Source organism: Sturnira hondurensis, unplaced genomic scaffold, assembly GCF_014824575.4.
Source record: "Sturnira hondurensis isolate 20B ecotype Veracruz unplaced genomic scaffold, ASM1482457v3 Scaffold0010428, whole genome shotgun sequence".
NCBI lineage: Eukaryota > Metazoa > Chordata > Mammalia > Chiroptera > Phyllostomidae > Sturnira > Sturnira hondurensis.
This window is the reverse complement of record NW_028083059.1, coordinates 1,236,490-1,256,484: the sequence shown is the minus strand read 5'-3', so window position 1 is coordinate 1,256,484 and position 19,995 is coordinate 1,236,490. Positions and strand designations below refer to the sequence as shown.

At 38.6% G+C, this 19,995-nt stretch overlaps 1 protein-coding gene across 5 annotated transcripts in view; it reads right to left on the bottom strand.

The window, feature by feature from the left end:
- WASF3 (WASP family member 3) overlaps window positions 1-19,995 on the bottom strand; it is a 149,751-nt gene that overhangs the window by 77,364 nt on the left and 52,392 nt on the right. For 3 of the 5 annotated variants that reach the window (XM_037058866.1, XM_037058871.1, XM_037058868.1), the window contains one exon: window positions 3,430-3,525. The gene's annotated coding sequence lies outside the window, so the exon portion shown is untranslated. Of the gene's footprint in view, window positions 1-3,429; window positions 3,526-13,799; window positions 13,820-14,603; window positions 14,624-19,995 lie in introns of those variants that run through there. The other 2 variants (XM_037058869.1, XM_037058870.1) reach the window with 2 other exon arrangements.

Genomic DNA, 19,995 nt, shown 5'->3' with positions numbered 1-19,995 from the left:
GGTATTGCCCCTACTTAACAGACAGAAAGAAATCAGGGCTCAAAAAGTAACTCATCCAGAATGACATGATTGATAAGTATAAGAACTTAAATTCAAAACCAGTTCAGTCAGATATCACAGTTTTAGGGGAGGGCTGAGGTATAATAGACATTAATATTATATTAGTTTCAGGTATACAACATGATTCAATATTTGTATATACAGTTGATCCTTGAACATGGGCACAGAGGTGCTAACTACCCTCTGTAGTAAAAAATCCACGTATAACTTAAGTCAGTCCTCTGAATACCCAGACTCCTAATTGGGATGGAAAATAAATTTTCCCCTTGAACATGTGTTTCCATGTATAAGTGAACTTGTGCAGTTCAAACCCATATCGAAAGAGTCAACTATACTGTGAAATGATAACCACAATAAGTCTAGTTAACATGTCACCATATATAATTACTAAAAAATTTTTCTTGTGATTAAGGGTTTTAAAGGCTACTCTCTTAGCAACTTTTAAAAATGCAATATATATTATTATTAACTTTGGTCACTATGCTGTACATTATATTCCCAGGACTCAATTATAACTGAAATTTAGATGTTCTGACTCCCTTCACCCATTTCTCCCACCCCTTACCCACCACCTCTGACAACCACCAATCTGTTTTCTGTATCTATGAATTTGGTTTTTTTGTTGCTATTAACTGTTTTTAAACTGCACATTTAAATAAGATCAATTGGTATTTCTTTTTGTGTCTGACTCATTTCACTTAGCATAATGCCCTCAAGGTCCATCTATGTTGCAACAAATGGCAAGATTTCATTCATTGTTATGGCTAAATAGTATTCCATTGTATATATACTGCATCTTCTTTATTCATTCACCCATCAATGGGCACTTGAGTTGTATTCATATCTTGGGTATTGAAAATAATGCAATAAACCTGGGAGTGCAAATATCTTCAAGTTTGTGTTTTCCTTTTTTTCAGTTTCCCAGAAGCAGGATAGTTGGATCATACAGTAGTGCTATTTTTAGTTTGTTTGTTTTTTTGAGGTACTTCCATACTGTTTTCCAAAGTGGCTGCAACATTTTACATTCCCACCGGCAGTGTACAAGTGTTCCCTTTCCTCTGCATCCTTGCCAACACCTGTTAATTTCTGTCTTTTTGATAACATCCATTCTAATAGATGTGAGCTATTATCTCATTATGGTTTTCATTTGCATTGCCGTGACAGTTAGTGATATTGAGCATCTTTTCATGTATCTGCTGACTATCTGTATGTCTCCTTTGGAAAAAGTATCTATTTAGATCCTCTACCCATTTTTAAAGCATACTGTTTGGGATTTTTTGCTATTGAGTTGTATGAGTCTCTTATATATTTTTTCCATACTAACCCCTTATCAGATACATGATTTGAAAATACCTTCTCTCACTTAATAAGTTGTCTTTTCATTTTGTTGATGGTTTCCTTTACTGTGCTAAAGCCTTGTGCAGTCCCACTTGTTTATTTTTGCTTTTGTTGCCTTTGCTTTGGAGTCAGATGCAAAATTTTATCTCCAAGACCAATGTCAAGAAGCTTACTACCTACATTTCCTTCTAGGAGTTCTATGGTTCAGGTTTTTCATTCAAGTCTTTAATCCATTTTGAGTTAATTTTGAGGTATGCTGTAAGATAATGGTCTACTTTCATTATTTTTCGTGAAGCTGTCCAGTTTTCCCAAAACCATTTATTGAAGAAACTATCCATTCCCACACTGCATGTTCTTGGCTCTCTTGTTATAAATTAATTGACTGTATAAGTGTGCATTTATTTTGGGACTCTATTCTGTGCCACTGATCTTTGAGTCAGTTTTTAAGTCAATACTATACTGTTTTGATTACTATAGTTTTGTAATATAGTTCCTGTTTGTTTGTTTTCAGGAGTCTTTGGCGATTTGGAGTCTCTTGTGGTTCCACACAAATTTGAGGATATTTTTTGTTGTTTTACTTCTGTGGAAAATGCCACTGTAATAATTTTTCCAATCCAATTCAAAACCGGTTCCCTCAGTTTCCAGTCTTTTAATATTTCTCCAACAAAGATCCTCTATTAAAATCACCATTTGAGTATCCTTTGTCTGCTAGGTACTCCAGTATTGTTTTAAAGTTTTCAGCAGCTCATCAAGATTACAAACTTCCATAAGGCACAAAGTTCCACTTATAAAATAAATAACCAGTAGGAATGTAATATACAACATGACTATGGCTAACACTGCTGTATGCTAAATAAGGAAATTGTTAAGAGAATAAATCCTAAGAGCTTCCATCGCAAGGAGAAAAACAGTTTTCTTTTTTCTTTCTTTACTTCTATTATCTCTATATGAGAAGATAGATGTTAGCTGAATCTATTATGAAAATCATTTTACAATATATGTAAATCAAACCTTCATGCCTTATACTTTATACTTTTATAATGATGCAGTGATGTATATCAATTATTTCTCAATATAACTGGAAATAAAGATTATTGTCCTCCTTTTACAAATGAGGGAAGGTCAAATGAAGGTTTTGCTCAAAAGCAAAAATACTCTATTTTTTAGCATTTCAACCCAAGATTTGTGATTACATGTCACAATGCCTTTAATGAGTGGCCCAAGACAACTCTTCTTCCAGGGTGGCCCAGAGATGCCAAAAAGCTGGACACTCCTGCACGGGTATTAAAAGAGTCTGTTCTTTCTCAATACCCATCTCCAATCCAAAGGCCTGCTATTCTCCTTCTACACTTCCCCAAAAAAGCGGGGGGAAGAGGAGGACACTGCCACATACATCATCTCACTTGATTTCTACAACTCTATAAAACATTAAAGGCAAGTGATGGCATTTTCATACATGAGGAAAGTGAAGCTCAAAGGAATATGTTATCTGAATAGTGTGCTATGTCTTATTACTCTTGCATTATCCTCCAGAGACGGAGCAGAATGAACCATTTAAATTTTTAAATAATTCAAAATCTCCTATTACCCACTGTTCGACTCACCAGCACTTCAGTTCACTTCAGTTCAGAGTAAGAGATGGTAAAAACTGACAGGTTTTATCATCTTGACTTCTCTTACCAACTCACTATTAACAAGGTTCAGAGAGTAAAAAAAACTACTTAAACCTCAGGAGGTAAAAACTAAATGGGCAAAATATATAGGGGCAAAAATGAGACCCCAGTTTAATAAACTACATAGTTATATTTTATATTCATATAAAATATGAGAATATAAAAATTCTTACTGTTGATTAGAATTCAAAGACAAAATATTAAATATAAAATATCATCTCAATATTTCTGTTAAATATATTAACATTTAATACTTTAAATATTAATGTATTTTTCCTATTTTATTTCTAATTAAAATTCTATACTACAACCTTATGAAAATTAAATGGCTTTAAGGGTAAAAGGCACATACTCTTACCGTGTCAGTGTTGACTTAGGGGATGTAGAAATTTCCCTCAGGCAGCATCACCACTTTGGCTCAGATATCAGTAGTAACAGCAAATCAAAATTAAAACTAAAAAGAAAAAAAAATTAAATACTGGCAAGCAAAATGCATTCAAGTCTTTAAGAAAGTCATAAATTCAAATTTCACATTTTAACAATTTCATCAAGAGAGCCCTAGTCCCAGAATTAGTTCTTTTTAAATTAAAGCAAGGAGCTAATGAGGTATGTGAATTCCTATGTAATTCCAACTCCCTATCCTGGAGTAAGCTCTGAAATTAACTTCAAGGAATCATAGTAAATAATAGCCAAAGGGCAAAAAAATAAAACGCCAAAGATATTATAACTTTATTCAACTGATATGCTCAATTCATTTACCAAAAAAACCACACATACATTTTAGGTTTTGTTACTGACCACAATGAACTTACCCTTCACACAGGAACTCTATCAGATATAAACACTTGAATTAATTTGACACAAAAATATTTAAATTCAATAAAAATCTTGGAAATAACTATATATATGTTTTTTGATTGACTGTTGTTCTATTACAGTTGTCCCAATTTCCCCCCATTGTTCTCCCATGACTTACCCACACCCCGCTTCCCAGTCAATCCCCAACCTGTTGTCCATGCTCATGGGTCACTGATACCTGTTCACTGATTAGACCCTTACCTTTCTTTCCTGTCTTATGCCCCACCCACCTTCCCTCTAGTCACTGTCAGTCTGTTCCTCGTTTCCATACCTCTGGTTCTATTCTGCATGTTCGTTTTGTTAATTAGGTTCCTCTTATAAGTGAGATCATATGGTATTTGTCTTTTGCTGCCTGGCATTTTTCATTTAGCATAGTATCCTCCAGTTCCACCCATGCTGTCATGAAAGGCAGGAGTTCTTTCCTTCTTTCTGCTGCATGGTATTCCATTGCGAACTATACCAGTTTTCTGATCCACTCACTTACTTAGGGACACTTAGGCTGTTTCCAGCACTTGGCTATTGTAAATTGTGCTGCTATGAACATTGGAGTGCATAGATTCTTTTGAACTTGTGTTTCAAGATTCTTAGGGTATGATCTCAGCAGTGGGATCACTGGGTGAAAAGACAGCTCCATTTTTAGTTTTTTGAAGAAATTCCATACTGTTTTCCACAGTGGCTGCACCAGTCTGCATTCCCACCAACAGTGTACTACAGGTTCCTTTTCTTCACATCCTCCCCAGGACTTGTTGTTTGCTAATGATGGCCACTCTGATCTGTGTGAGGTATACCTCATTGTGGTTTCAATTTGCATCTCTCTGATCATTAGTGATGTTGAACATCCCTTCAAATGCCTCTGGGCCCTCTGTAAGTCCTTGGATAAGTATCTGTTCAGGTCCCTTGCCCATTTTTTAATTGGATCCTTTGTGTTCCTGGTGTTGAGTCCTGTTAAGTTCTTTATATACTTTGGAGATCAAACCCCTGTATAAGGTATCATTAGCAAATATGATTTCCCATAGAGTTGGTCCCATTTTCATTTTGCTAATGCTTTCTTAAGCTGTGCAGAAGGTTTTTATTTATTTTTTGAAAGATTTTCTTTTTTTTTAGAGAGGGGATGGGAGGGAGAAAGAGAGGGAGAGAAACATCAATGTGTGGTTGCCTCTTGTGGGCCACAAACTGGGGAACTGGCGTGCAACACAGGCATGTGCCGTGACTGGGAATTGAACTGGCAACCCTTTGGTTTGAAGGCTGGTGCTCAATACACTGATTCACACCAGCCAGGGCTGTGTAAAAGGTTTTTAATCTGATGTAGTCCCATTATTATTTCGCTTGCCCTAGAGAGAATATAGTTGCCAATATATATTGGCAAAAATATTGCTGAGAAGGATATCTGAAGTTTTATTCTATATGTTTTCCTCTTGTACTTTTGTGGTGTCACTGCATATGTGTAGAAGTCTTTTATCCATTTTGAGATTACTCTGGTACTTGGTATAAATTGGTGGTCCAGTTTCATTTTTTTGTGTATACCATTCCAGTTCTCCCAACACCATTCGCTGAAGAGGCTGTTTTTACTCCATTGTATGCTTATGCCCCCTTTGTCAAATATGAATTCACCACAGAGACATGCGTTTATTTCTGGGCTCTCTATTCTGTTCCATTGATCCATGTGTCTGTTCTTATGTCACCACCAGACTGTTTGGATTACAGTGGCCTTGTAATATAGTCTGACACTGGGTATTGTAATCCCTCCTACTTTGTTCTTTTTTCTCAAGATTGCTGAGGCTATTTGGGGTCATTTTTGGTTCCACGTGAATTTTTGAAATATTCATTCTAAATGTGTGAAGTATGCCACTGGTATTTGGGGACTGCGTTGAATCTATAGATTGCTTTGGGTAGGATGAACATTTTGATGATGTTAATTCTTTCAATCCATTAACACAGTATATGCTTCCATTATTTGTAGCTTCTTTAATTTCTTTCTTCAGTGTTCTGTAGTTTTCTGAGTACAAGTCTTTTACCTGCTTGGTTAAGTTTATTCATAGGTACTTTATTTTTCTTGTTGCTATAGTAAATGGAACTTTTTTCCTAGTTTCTATTTCTGATATTTCATTGTTGGTATACAAAAAATGTCTTCAATTTCTGAACATTGACCTTGTATCCCAATATTTTTCCAAATTCACTTATTAGGTCAAGTAGTTTTCTGGTAGAGTCTATAAGGTTGTCTATGTACATTGTCATGTCATCTGCAAATGACAGTTTTGCTTCCTCCTTTACAGTTTGGATGCCTTTTACTTCTTTTTCTTTCCTGATCACTGTGGCTAGAACTTCCAATACTATGTTGAATAAAAATGGTGAAAGCAGAGACACTTGTCTTGCTCCTGGTCTTAGGCGGAAAGCTTTTAGTTTTTGCTTGTTGAGTATGATGTTACCTGTAGGTTTCTCATATATGGCCTTTATTATATTGAGATATCCTGGCTCTATCCCCACTATGCAGGTTTTTATCATAAATGGATGCTGTACTTTATCAAGTGTTTTTTCAGCATCTTTTGATATGACCATGTGATTTTTGTCTTTCATTTTGTTTATGTGACATATTACAGTCATTGATTTGCAAATATTATACGATCCTTGCACCCCTGGGATGAATTCCACATGATCATGGTGTGTGATCTTTTCAGTGTATTGCTGGATCTGGTTTGCCAATATTTTATTGAGGATTTTAGCATCTATGTTCATCGGTGATGTTGGATTTTCATTCTTTGTTGTGCTTTTCCTTGTTTTGGAATTAGGGTAATACTGGTGTCACATACAATGAGCCTGGGAGTCTCCTCTGTTCTTGAATTTTTTGGAATAGTGTGAAAAGGGTAGGAGTTAGTTTTTCTCTGTTTTGTAAAATTCACCTGTGCCATCCAATCCAGGGCTTTTGTGTGCCGGGAGTATTTTGACTATTGCTTCCATTTCACTAGTTGATATTAGTCTGTCCAGACTTTCTGCTTCTTTTCCATTCAGTTTTAGTAGATTATATTTTTTCTAGAAATTTGTCCATTTCGCTCAAGATGGACACCTTGGCCTATAGTTGTTCATAGTAATTTCTTACAATCTTCTGTATTTCTATGGTATCAGTTATAATTTCTCCTCTTCTGTTTCTGATTTTATTTGTTTGGATCCTCTCCCCTTTTTTCTTGATGAGTCTGGTTAAAAGCTTGTCAATTTCTGTTTATCTTTTCAAAGAACCAGCTCCTGGATTTACTGATCCTTTGAATTGTTCTTTTAGTCTCTGTATTATTTATCTCTGCCCTGATCTTGAATATTTCCTTTCTTTTACTCAGTCTGTGCTTTGTTTCTTCTTGTTCTTCTAGTTCTTGTAGAATTGGGGGTAGGAGCTTTACTTGAAATTTTTCTATCTTTTTAAAGTAGGCCTGTATTACTCTGAACTTCTCTCTCAGGACTCGCTGTGCGCCATAGGTTTTAAGCTGCTGTGTGTTCTTTGTTTCCAAATGTTTTGATTTCTTACTTCATCTCATTATTAACCCTTTTATAATGTTATTTAGTCTCCATGAATATGAATGTTTTTTAGTTTTTCCTTGAGGTTGGTTTCTAGTTTCAAGCCATTAAGATCTGAGATGCTTGATATGATTTCAATTTTCTTTAATTTGCTGAGGCTTGTTTTGTATCCTACCATATGGTCTATCTTTGAAAATGTTCCATATGCATTTGAGAAGAATGTATATTTTGCTTCTTTGGGGTAAAAGGCTCTGTATATATCAATTAAATCCATTTGAGCTAGAACGTTGTTCAATGCCATAATACCCTTGTTGATTCTTTGAAGATCTATCCATTGTTGACAACAGGGTTTAAAATCCCCTACTATTAGTGTATTGCTGTCAATATCTTTCTTGGAGTCCTCCAAGATTGCTTTATATACTTGGGTGTTCCTATGTTGGGTGCATATATGTATAAAGGGTTACATCTTCTTAATGAATTATTCCCTTAAAAATTATGAAGTGTCCTCCTGTGTCTCTTTTTATGGCCTTTGTTTTGAAATCTATTCTGTCTGGTAAGTATTGCTACCCCAACTTTTTTTTCATGTCCATATTCTTAGAATAGTTTTTTCCCCATCCCTTCACTTTCAGTCTCTGTAGATCTTTTGTTCTGACATGGGTCTCCTATAGACAGCATGCATGCAGGTCCCATTTTCTTCCATTCTGCTACCATTCAGCTACCCTATGTCTTTTGATTGGAGCATTTAATCCATTTACATTTAAGGTTATTACTGATAGGTACTTATTCACTGCCATTTTTTCCCTTTGCATCTGTGCTGTTCTCTCCCCATCTTTTTCTTCATCTTCTTAAAGCAGTCCCTTTAGCATCTCTTATGATGCTTGTTTGGTAGAAATATATAGTTTTAGCTTTTTTATTTTTTGGTCTGGCAAACTCCTCATTTCACCTTCCATTTTAAATGAGAGCCTAGAAGGGTACTAGCGGTCTTGGTTGCAGGCGTTTGGTTCTCATCACTTGGAATAGTTCTTGCCATTACCTTCCAGCTTGTAGTGTTTCCATTGAGAAGGCAGCTGATAGCTTTATTGGGGCTCCTTGTATGTTACTAGCCGTTCTTCCCTTGGTGCCTTTAAGATTCTCTCTTTGTCTTTAAATTTTGCCATTTTAATTATGATATATCTTGGAGTGGGCCACTTTGCGTACATTTTCATTTGGACCCTCTGTGCTTCCTGGGCTTGCATGACTTTTTCTCTCATCAAGTTAGGGACATTTTCTGTTATTACTTTTTCAAAAAGATTTTCTAGCCTTTGCTCTTATTCTTCTCCATCTGGTATCCCTATGATACAGATATTATTATGTTTCATATTGTCCTACAGCTCCCTTAACCCCTCTTCGCTCTTTGACTTTTTTCGTTTTGTTGTTCTGTGTGGGAATTGTTTTCTACCTTGTTCTTCAGCTTGCTGACTTGATCCTCTGCTTCATCTTGCCTGCTTTTAATTCCTTCTACTGTGTTCTTCATTTCAGATACTGTATTGTTCATTTCCTCCTGATTTTTATTGATAGTTTCTGTCCTTTTTCATGCTGGTGTAGTTTGCAGTAAGTTCCTTGTAGTTTCTCTGGAGTTCTTTTTTGTTCTCACTGAGCTCATTGAGTATCTTTATAACCATTATAACCATTATAACCATTATTTTGAATTCAATGTCTGATAGTTTGCTCGCATCAATTTCATTTAAGACTTTTCTGGAGACTCCTCCTTTCCTTTCAACTGGAGGTTGTTTGTCTCCCCATTTTAGGTGACTCTTCTTGTTTGTTTCTGCTTCTTAGACTGATCTGCTTTGACTCCCTGTCTTCGTGGTGTGACCTTCTGTGGTAGGAGACCTGGGGATTTAGTGGTGCAATCTCTTTGATTTCTTGAACTCAATGTTCTTGGAATGCCCTTTATGCCATTTATGTGGGCTCTCTGCTTGTAACTGAGTTTTGGTTGTTGTTGGGTCATTCTTTGGTGGGTCCTTCCCTCTGGCTGGCTAACTGAGAGTCACTCCGCCCACCACATCTTGGGTGCTGCCAGAAAAACACTAAACAGCCCAAGAAACAAACCCACACACATAAAATTAACCTCCACCTATAATCACAATATGAACAGCAAATGAGCCAATATCAATAAAAGTGTAAAGTGATTAAGACTATTATAAGAAAGGAAAAAGAGTATAAGCTAACTGAAACAAAAATGATTTTGAGAGAGTTGAGGGAGAAGCAATAATAAAAGTAAGAAATAGGTAAAGGGGAAGAGAGAAAGAAAGAAAAATTTACATTATAAATTAAAAAGGGAGGGAAGAAGACAGAATAAAGTTAAGAGAAGGGAAGCATATAGTATTAGGTTTAAATAGAAATTTAAAAACACTAAATTATTATTTTTTAAAAGTAGTGAGAGAGAAAACAAGGAACCAAATTGGAGAAAAAGATCCACTACTGCACTATTAACAATACTGAGCAAAGATTAATATAGGTGGGAGGGGCATAAGAGGGGGAAAAGAAACAAAACCTTCAGAGATGTCTAGAGGAAAAAGAACTGATTTTCAGATGATAAGAGGGAGAAGGATTACTAAGAGTAAGGAATGAAAACCACGCTAAGACAGGGTGCTATCAAATATAAAACAAAAGAAAAGGACAGAAGGTAGGCAAAATGGAGCAGGAGAGGGGAATAGTAAAATTTGAGATTTGAAATACAAAAGTAGTGAAGATCTATAAATAAAACTGGAGGAATGCAACGACCACCACCATATTCTCAACTGACGAGCAAAGATTTGATAAGGGTGGAGAGAATAAGGGTATTTTACGAATGGGAAAAAGAACGTGAGATGAATAATGACAAGAATAATGGTTTTGAGAGGCTGGAGAGGGGAGAAATAGTAAGGGTGTGAAAAGAAAACAAGTTGTAGCAAGAGAGTATATAAGATTTAAAGCAAATATAATAAGAAAAAGGTAAAATGGAATATGAGAAGGGAGGAGCAAAATCTAGGATTTGAAATAAACTATACTATAAAAACTAATGACTTAATACGTACAAACTTGAAGGTCAAGAAATGAATTTTAAAAAGCTATGCAGGAGAGAAAATAACACAAATCATGAAGAAGTCCACAGTAGAATTCATCTCACTATTTTCTCTTTCTGGATCTGCTCCTGGTGATATCAGGTGGTATCCCAGTCTTGCCTAGGCAGCCTGTTTAAGGCTACCAGCAATCCACAGTTTGTGGCTGTCCCCTTCCATTGTTAATCTAGTCAATCTGAAATCAGTAATCAGGCTTATTAAGTGCCACAGGGTGGGGCAGAGTAATTCCTGGGTGGGGGGCAGCTATTGCTTCCCCTCAGGCTGATGACACTCGGAGGGGAGTGCTCTGCCTTAGCAAGATGGCTCCTGCTGTATGGGGGATGACTCAGCACAGGCATCTTCGCTGCTGCTCCCTCAGTTCTCTCCCCAAAGCCTCCATCCCCAGACTTTCCTCCAGTGTCTCTAGTCCACTCTACCCTTCAGGGCCCAGGGTAAGTGGCTACAGTTGAAATTATGTGTGTTGGGCCCTCTAAAAGGCTCTCTGTGGCTCCAGCTATCTCTTCCTAACAGCCAGAAAGAAGCCCTGCCACGTTTCACAGCTAGATGTTAGTTGGGTTCCTTTCCTGGCTCTGGTGCTATAGGCTGAGGAGCCTAGCTTGGGGTTTAGAACCCACACTTCCCAGGGGGAACCCACCAGCCACTGAATTTCCCTCATCTCACGTCTATATACATATTTTAATGGTATATAACATGGGGACAAAATAACAAAGATTGAGTATCTGTTGAACTGACCCTGTAAAGTGTTTCCAGGATAACTGATATTCACAGCAAGCCTATAAAACTATCTGACATTGGTTACAATGTGCTGGAGCTGTGAGGGAGCAAAGAGTAAAATACAGTTTTCTCCCAAGAAGAGCTACAGTTTACTTACAAGAGCTACAAGACAAATTAGTGACTAAGCATTTATTCACTCAGCAAAACTTTACCAAGCACCGTGTATAAATCAGCCCCACTTTAAACACTGCAAAGACAAAAATAAGTAAGAAATTGAATGCTCATCAAAGAACTCACCGTTTCATGAATATAACTAATTATAATACGATATAATAAGGTAGATGGTTAAAAACAATGACATGGCACCGAAAGTGAGGTGGGATATATATTAAATAGCTTCAGGGGAAGTCAAGACAGATGAGGAGGAGTGAGACTAGAGAAAGGCCAGGCAGGCAGAAGAAGGGAGAAGTGCATAATTTCCATAGAGGAAAGAAAGCAGCTTTCAGTCTACTACAGAGAACTATCTGGACATGCATGAATTATACGTAGGACTTTAGATAATAAGAATCTACTCAGCAAGACTGTCAATGTCTTTTTGAAAGTATGAAAAAATAGAAAGATCCTGGCTGGTGTAGCTCAGTGGATTGAGTACAGGCGGGCTTGCGAACCACACGATCGCGGTTTGATTCCCAGTCAGGGCACATGCCTGGGTTGCAGGCCAGTTCCCAGCAGGGGACCCACGACAGGCAACCATACATTGATATTTCTCTCCCTATCTCCTTCCCTTTCCCTCTAAAGATAAATTTTAAAAAAATTAAAAATTACAAAATAAAAAGTAAATAAATAAATAGAAAGATTATTCAATGACATTCTAATTTATTTAAGTCCTACTAGTTTGCTTATTTAAAATTAGAAGCAGAACATAATTTTCCTCTATTTCCTTAGGAGAGGGTATAGAGCACACTCTTGATTATAGAGAATAACGGAAAAAAAGCGTGTTTTTCCTAAGTAATTTGGATAAGTAAGTGGCCATCTTATTTCCAAATACAGAGAACTGCCCCTGGGTTTTAGATTATGCAGGCCAAATTTTACTTCTCCCAGATCATCTTATTTGCATGATTTTGAAAGTAACCAACACTATACATTTCACTTTAGGAATTTTTTTTTAGCTGACTATGTTTTTTGGATGACCATTTATGTTTAGTAACATGTATAAACTCTTCCTCTGGAAAATGCAACTATGAGTTTTCCCATTTTGTGAAAGGCTCTGTAACTATTATTCCGTTATTAGCTATCACTCGGTGAATGTTTTATTCAGGACTAAGCATAGTGCTCATATGTGTAATATATATTTAACTTACTCTTCACAGGGCCAGTGATGTCTTCATTTAAAAATAAAGGAATTGGCCCTGGCTTGTGTAGCTCAGTGGATTGAGCATGGGCCTGTGAACCACACGATCGCAGTTCGATACCCGGTCAGGGCACATGCCTGGGTTGCAGGCCAGTTCCCAGCAGGGGACTCACGAGAGGCAACCATACATTGATATTTCTCTCCTTCTCTCCTTCCCTTCCTCTCTAAAGATAAATAAATAACATCTAAAAAAATTTTTTTAATTTAAATAAATAAATAAATAAAAATAAGGGAATTGAGGACTGGAAGGTGACTTGTCCAGCACAACTTAGCTTAAAAGAGGCAGGGTCAGGATAGGTATGTCTGGCCACTCTTTAATTACTGTGTCAGACAGCCTTTTTCTTTCCTACTGTGCTGCTAACATGTCTAACATAAGTCATAAACTTTTATTTCTATAACTTAAAGCTATGAACTATAACCATAAGGTATTAAAATATTAACTAGATGTGAGCATGTTGCCTAGTTTTACAGGGCAAAGTTATCTTTAACTCCTCTGAAGTTACAGGTTAAGGTTATTAAGTGTGAAACCTCTACTAAGGGGTGTTGTGTTAACAAGCACAGGGAAACACATTTATATGCAACACCAAAATTCAAATTCTGTTTATGTCCCCCAGCTAAGCTCTGAATGATGCCGAAAATGTTCCTCTGTGGCTAGTCTAGCAGCAGAGATGCCATGTAATTTCCTGCCAATGGGCCTACATCCCTGATATTCCCCCCACATGACAGCCCTCTTTTCTTCTAGTTTCCATACATCATAATTGTCTCTTGCATTCAGAATGTAACCTGGGGCAGCCTCCATCACCTATCCATTCATTGCTCTATGTGCTAGGTACTTATTTTATTACAGTAATCGGTTGGGCATTGTATGTGGCCCTCCCCTCGAAACTTAAAACCCAATCCTGCACCTCCAAGAACCTCTTGGTCCACCAAAAGAAAAGTCCCAGAAACAAGGGATTAGCATTCAATGTGGTCAAGGTATATACATAGTATCAAGAAAACACAAGGGAAGGCTAACTGCCATTGGAGATAAGGTGTGGAGGGAAGGATTCAGAGGGCTTGGTAACATTAGAGCCTTAATTCAGATTACAGAAGATGAAGACCTAAAATAAGAGAGGGCAGAAAGTTTTAAAGGGAACAAACCTGAGATGCAGCTGTTGGATGATGAAGTGGATGGGACACTGAGATGTATCAGAGGGTGGCGTCTAAGGCAGCACAGCCTGGATGGACTCCTTGCAACAACGAACATGTTTTATAGAGGGGCACCATCCAACATGGCAGCCTGCGGCCACACAGAGCCCTTGGCAAAGTGCTTGAACTGTGCCTAGTGTGACTAATGAACTGAATCTTTATTCCATTTTAATCAATATTAATTTAAAAAGCAACCTGTGGCTAGTAACTATCATACTGGACAGTGCAGCTCTTAAGGTTTCAGGCTTTAGATAAGAAGTTAAAAGGTTTATTACCAGTACCTGAGAAAAGAATACCAAGATGAAGAATGTACAGATGCTCAAATATTTGTTGAAAAAAATGAATAAACAAGTAATAAAGGAACAAACTGCTTAATCTTTAAGAACTCTACCCTCTAACATCCCATCAAACAAATATCTATCCTTGCTCATTCAGATTTCAAATAAGGTCCTCAATAAGGTGACATCAAAATGTATTCATGCTGTCTCCAGATCTCAGTCCAACTCGTAAGACAGTATTACTAAATTAAAATTTCTTATGTTAGTCATTGTAAAAAAAACCTATCATGAAACCATAGCAAGTCACAACTGAGAAAATACTCATAGGCAAACAACAATAAGCCAGGATAAATAACTGTCTAGTAAAATGTCTGTTTCAGAAAGGAAGGGAAGGAGGGACTAGGGGGAGTGGGAAAGGACCAGAGAGAGAGCTTTGTGATGAGTTCAGGTCATTCCAAATGCACTACAGACCATTTACCTCCTAAGCAGTTCAGTCTACATTCGGCTTACATGCCTGTGCCCTCTGGTGAGAGAAAGGACTGAATTTTTCTTATGAAATATCTTCTTTTGTTTTAAAGAGCATTTTAAAAGGCTAATGGTAATAAAGTTTTCCCTAGTAATATGCCCTTTACTCTTAGTTATCCACAACATCCAAAGTCAATATAAAATAAAAAATTCTGTGATATGAAAACATTTAACCTGGGAACAGGTTTGTATCTAAATGACTTACTGTTAATCTGCCAACATTATCCTAATCTGATTATATTAGGATTTGTTTACTATTTTGGTCTTTGCCATCTCTCTTAAGCTTCTAAATCCCAGTTTTAGAAATGAGAAGCTAGCATATTACAACACTCACACACGTTCCAGGTATCTGCTTACCCCTTGATTTTCCAGTGCTACCTTCTTAACCAGAGTCAAATTCTAAGTTCCTCTCTGTCAGTGAGATCATGCATGGCATTAATGTTCTTACCTACGCACAAATAAAGCTCTGTTTACGAGAGTATTAGATACTTTAGAACATGTAGCTCTATAAGCTTCAGAGAAACACATCTCATCAGAATGTCTAGTATAAACATTTTTAGCAGTAAGTATATGGCTAACATTCTTATAAAACATCAATCTTTGTGCTTCCCTTGGCCTCTCAGGCTGGTTATCTGAGTCTGAATTCCCATTGCTAGAATGCTCCCGCATCTTTTAAATAAGAGCCTGTAAGAACATATGTAGCTGGCCCCACTATTCAATCTAACCTATAAGGAAGCTTCTTACATAGAAGGTAAGGTAAAAACAATGTTACCATATTTTGCCATGTATAATGTGGTCCCCTGAATAATGCGCACCCGTGACTTTGTGCGCATTATACATGGGATTATTATAGCCATTATTATACCCATGGTATGTAATCATTATACCCATTTGTATTGAGTGTCCTTATTGCTCCCTCAAAAATTTGGGCCCAAACAGTGCACATTATACATGGCAAAACACGGTTAAGTAATAAGGCAAGGTCTTTGCTCCCAGAAAGCTTTAGCTGGTGGGGAAGAGTAAAAAAATCTAAAACAAGAAGGGACACTGCTATGGTAAAAAATAATGCTAGCCAGCCCCCATCCATGGAATGCTCATGGGCATCAGTCTCAGCTACATACACTTTCAGTTAACAACTGAGAAAACATGTTACCTATTTTATGAGAGGGCAGGTGAAGACAAAGTCTCCCAGTTGTGAATAATGTGTTCATTTAAAAAGTACTTACTTACCACAGACATAAATACAAGGGTCATAAAACATATTTTATTTCCCTTCATGTAATGAACTCTGACTGCTCAGTAAACTATGAAGAACAATCAGTTCTTGACACAGTATGACTTTGCAGAGATCCAGAGATGGCCAGTACCTCTGGGTGAACAGTCCCCGGCCAAAGAATCTGATAGCCCAGATACTACCACTCACTGACTTAACCAGACATTTACTGTCCTCCTCCTATGCATGAGAAATACAACCATGAATCAAACAAAGGTTATGCCTTTTACAAAAAGTCACAATACTCCAAGCTGGAAAATGCTTTGTGGCAAGAGTTCCAAAGAAAGTACCCTAAGAAAAGAAAAGAAAAACTAGTTTCAGCTGCAATAAACAAGAAAGACTTAAAATCTGCATGTGGAACAAAGTGACAAGAGACTGATCACTGTCCTTTCAGATGCACAGCATAGGCAAAGTTAATATAAAGATAAGTGCTACTACTACCCCTAAATACAGGGTCCGGCACAAGTAAGGCCTGCATGAGTGTGTTTGGTAGGGTAATAATATGGGTAATAATAATAATAATAAAGTAAATATAAATTACTTTAATAATAAAGTAATTAATAACAATAATTACTTTACAGTTTTCATTCCAACATTCAACCTCAAATGTCATGTTGTGCTTGAGTGTGATATTATTGTTACATAAGTACATGCTTATGATTTTGTAATAAAAGAGGGGGGCAGCCCTGGCTGGTGAAGCTCAGTGGATTGAGTGCAGGCCTGTGAACCACATGATCACGGTTCGATTCCCAGTCAGGGCACATGCCTGGGTTGCGGGCCAGTTCCCAGCAGGGATTATACGAGAGGCAACCATACATTGATCTTTCTCTCCCTCTCTCCTTCCCTTCCCCTCTAAAGATAAATAAATAAAATCTTTTTAAAAAGAGGGGGGCATTATTTGTGCCAGACCTTGTATTAGGACATCACGAGGAGGTCCAAAAGTCCCCAGATCCAGAGTTAGAATATATATGTGTCTGAAGGTCTGTCTCCAGGGAACTCACAGGCCCACAGGCTTGAAGAGCAGCCAAGACAAGAGCTGGAAGGGCTGAGAGACCTGCCCCTATTTAGTGCAGGGCCCTCTGTACCATATCCCTGTAAGCTTCTGTTTGAACGCTGTTCAGGGAGAGGGAAGTGATGAGTCTGTAAACTCATGAACAAGTTTGAAATGGGGCTGTCTTTACGTTCAGGTAAAGCCCACATCTTCATAACTTCTTCAAACCAATGCTCTCTGTTCTGCCCAGTGAAATCAGAATCTGTTAAACCCTACAAGTCTACAAGCTTCCAAGTATGTGAAGACAGGCAAATGTTCCAGTCTTGCCAACCTTTCCCAGGTGCTCTTCAGGTTATCCTTTAAGAGACGCAGTGCTCAGAACAGCAGACATCAGGTGTGGCCTGGGGGAAGCAGCATATCCACCCCATGAACACACATCTGCCTGTGGTACTGGTTTTATCTTCTAATCCCTGACACTGCTGTCATGTTGGGCACACTCCTGCTCAAAAAGGCCCCTCTCTGCCCCACTGGGGAGCAGCCATGGCCAGTTCCTGAGAACAGGATGTTAGGCTTTCCCTCCAGCTGCCTGTCGGGGTGGCCCTGCCATTTCTCATGCTGCAATCACACCATGACTGACCCCACATTTGCATTTCCCTACACTTGCCATCCTGCTGGCCAGACCTCCAGGCCCCTTTCTGGCTAGAGAGTGGATTCAATGGTCACTGTGGCTGCAGAGCACTGCTCAGCTAGCTACCTGGCAGAGTCTGCTCCCCCGTGCCTAAGCCCACCAAACCAGAGGGGCAAAACAAAATGCCATAGTGCTCGGGGCTCTCCAGCCAGACACAAAGTCAAAATGGTATCCCCAGTGACACACTCTAAGACTCTGGATGATTTAGTTCAATTATCAATTTCCCTGAACTATGAAAATGAGATAGTGAGAATTCAATGAGCTAATCCATGGGCAGGAGCTGACCTCACACATGATAAACATGATACAGCACAGGTCACTACTACTACCTGCAACTAACCCACCACCACTACTACAACCTGTTCTACACTGGACTGTGACACCCACTAGGGTGGGATGGAAAGGGGTTTACAGCAAACTCTCCCCAGTGTCGGGTCCAGCATAAAACAGTGAACAAAAATGGGACACAAAAACCTAAAACCAGGTAACTGAAGAAATTTAGGTTTAGTTCTAGTCTTAATTTGCCCAGTTATTCATGCACAACAGAAGTTCTAAACTGCTAAGACCCCTGAGAATTTAGAGGTTGACAATATTCAGAAATTCATAGTAAACAGAATCAATTTTTAAAGGATAAATGTATGATGTTTTGGCTACACAGGACCATATAATTTTTTTTTTATGTTTTTAATGTCCGTGGTTGAGAGACCTGGCCCTGGGCAGCCCCAGGTGAATCCTAATACTTATGACCCTGAACTCCCCTTTCTCTTCACTATGAAATATCTTTTTCAAATAAGCGAATTTTCTTGAATGGCCCCGTTTCAAGAAAATCACAGTGCATTTTCCTGACCTACTTCAACCGTAAAAGTTGGACCTGCCTTGTGTCCGGTGACCTCATGTTTGCCCCATGTTCACCACTGTAAGTGTTGGGCTCCACCCAGGCAAAGAGTTAAGAGAATTTGGGTCAACGGAACATTCGTTTCAATTCAGCCAGTTAATGAGCTTTTGTGAAACGGGCATAAAGAGATAAAATAATAACAGCTTACATAAGATAAAATAAGGCCTCCAGATTGAGAAAAGATTGCAGACTAACAGCAAGTGCTTAAAAAGTGGGTTAGCAACATCATGGAACAACCTACAACACTAAATACAAATGTGGTAGCAACTGAAATCACCAGGCAATTTCTTTTGCAAACCTCAGAGCAGAGGCAGACTGAGAAGGGCGACAAGACAGGAGCAGACAGGACAGACACACAGAGGAACAGAGGTCCTGATAGGCAGGGAATCCTTGAAAGAATCTGCTCCAGAATTCTGCAGATAACATACATGCAAATAAGCTCGCCCAGTTAGAAATCCCAGAATCCCAGAATTCTCTAAATTTCCTTTCTTAAAAAGTGGGACACTGTGTCGTTGGCCAGTGTACTGGCATTTTCCTTGTTGCTTGCGACCCACAAAGATGACAAAACAGTGATTCCAGGGCAGCCCCATCTGTAGGTAACAGTTGAGTCTCCCAGTCAAGATGGAGGCACAAGCAAATATGATTTGCCTCCTTGCACAACCATAAGAAGGACCACAACTAACCTTAAAAGAAAAAACACCCAGAACGGCCAGAAAATAGAACTGTATGGCCCAAACAACCAAGAATTTAAAGAAGCCATATTCATCCAGATGAATAGGAGGGGCGGGGCCAGGCTCAGAGGATGTGTTATGTCCTCAGCAAAGTGGCAGGCTGAATGGGCGGTCCCACACTTACATGTGGTCAATAAAAATCAGGAGGAATACCTTGGGAGAGAGCCATCCAAGCCCCAAGCCGGATTGCTCAGCCCAGAGTTCCACTGCCAGGAAATAAAGCCTCAAAACTTCTGGCTGTATAAACTAGTGGGGTTTGGGGTGGCAGAAGAAAATGCTGGTCTCTCAGGAGAGTCCGTTTAAAGTGCCTGCACAGTCCTAGAACACAGGCTAACCCCTTCACTCTTGGAACCACCACAAGGGTAATAGCTAGAGGGCTGCCAGTCGCGTATAGCAAGTAGGTCAAGTGACTGGAAATGGGGTGAGTGCCAAGCAAGCCTCCTGCAGCCAGGTGGTGGCACTGTCCCCTCGACAACTCCTCCTTCACATAGAGCCACAAAGCAGTGAAGCAGGTTGCCCTAGCCTGGCAATTATCTAAAGCTCCGCCCCATACAACTTAACAAGTGTACTAAGAAAAGGTGTCAAAAGCAGCTCTACCTAACACACAGAAACAAACACAGGGAGGCTGCTGAATTGAGGAGACAAAGAAATATGGCCCAAATGAAAGAACAGAATAAAACCCCAGAAAAAGAACTAAACAAAACAGAGACAGCCAGCCTATCAGATCCGGGGTTCAAAACACTGGAGTTAATGATGCTCAGGGCGCT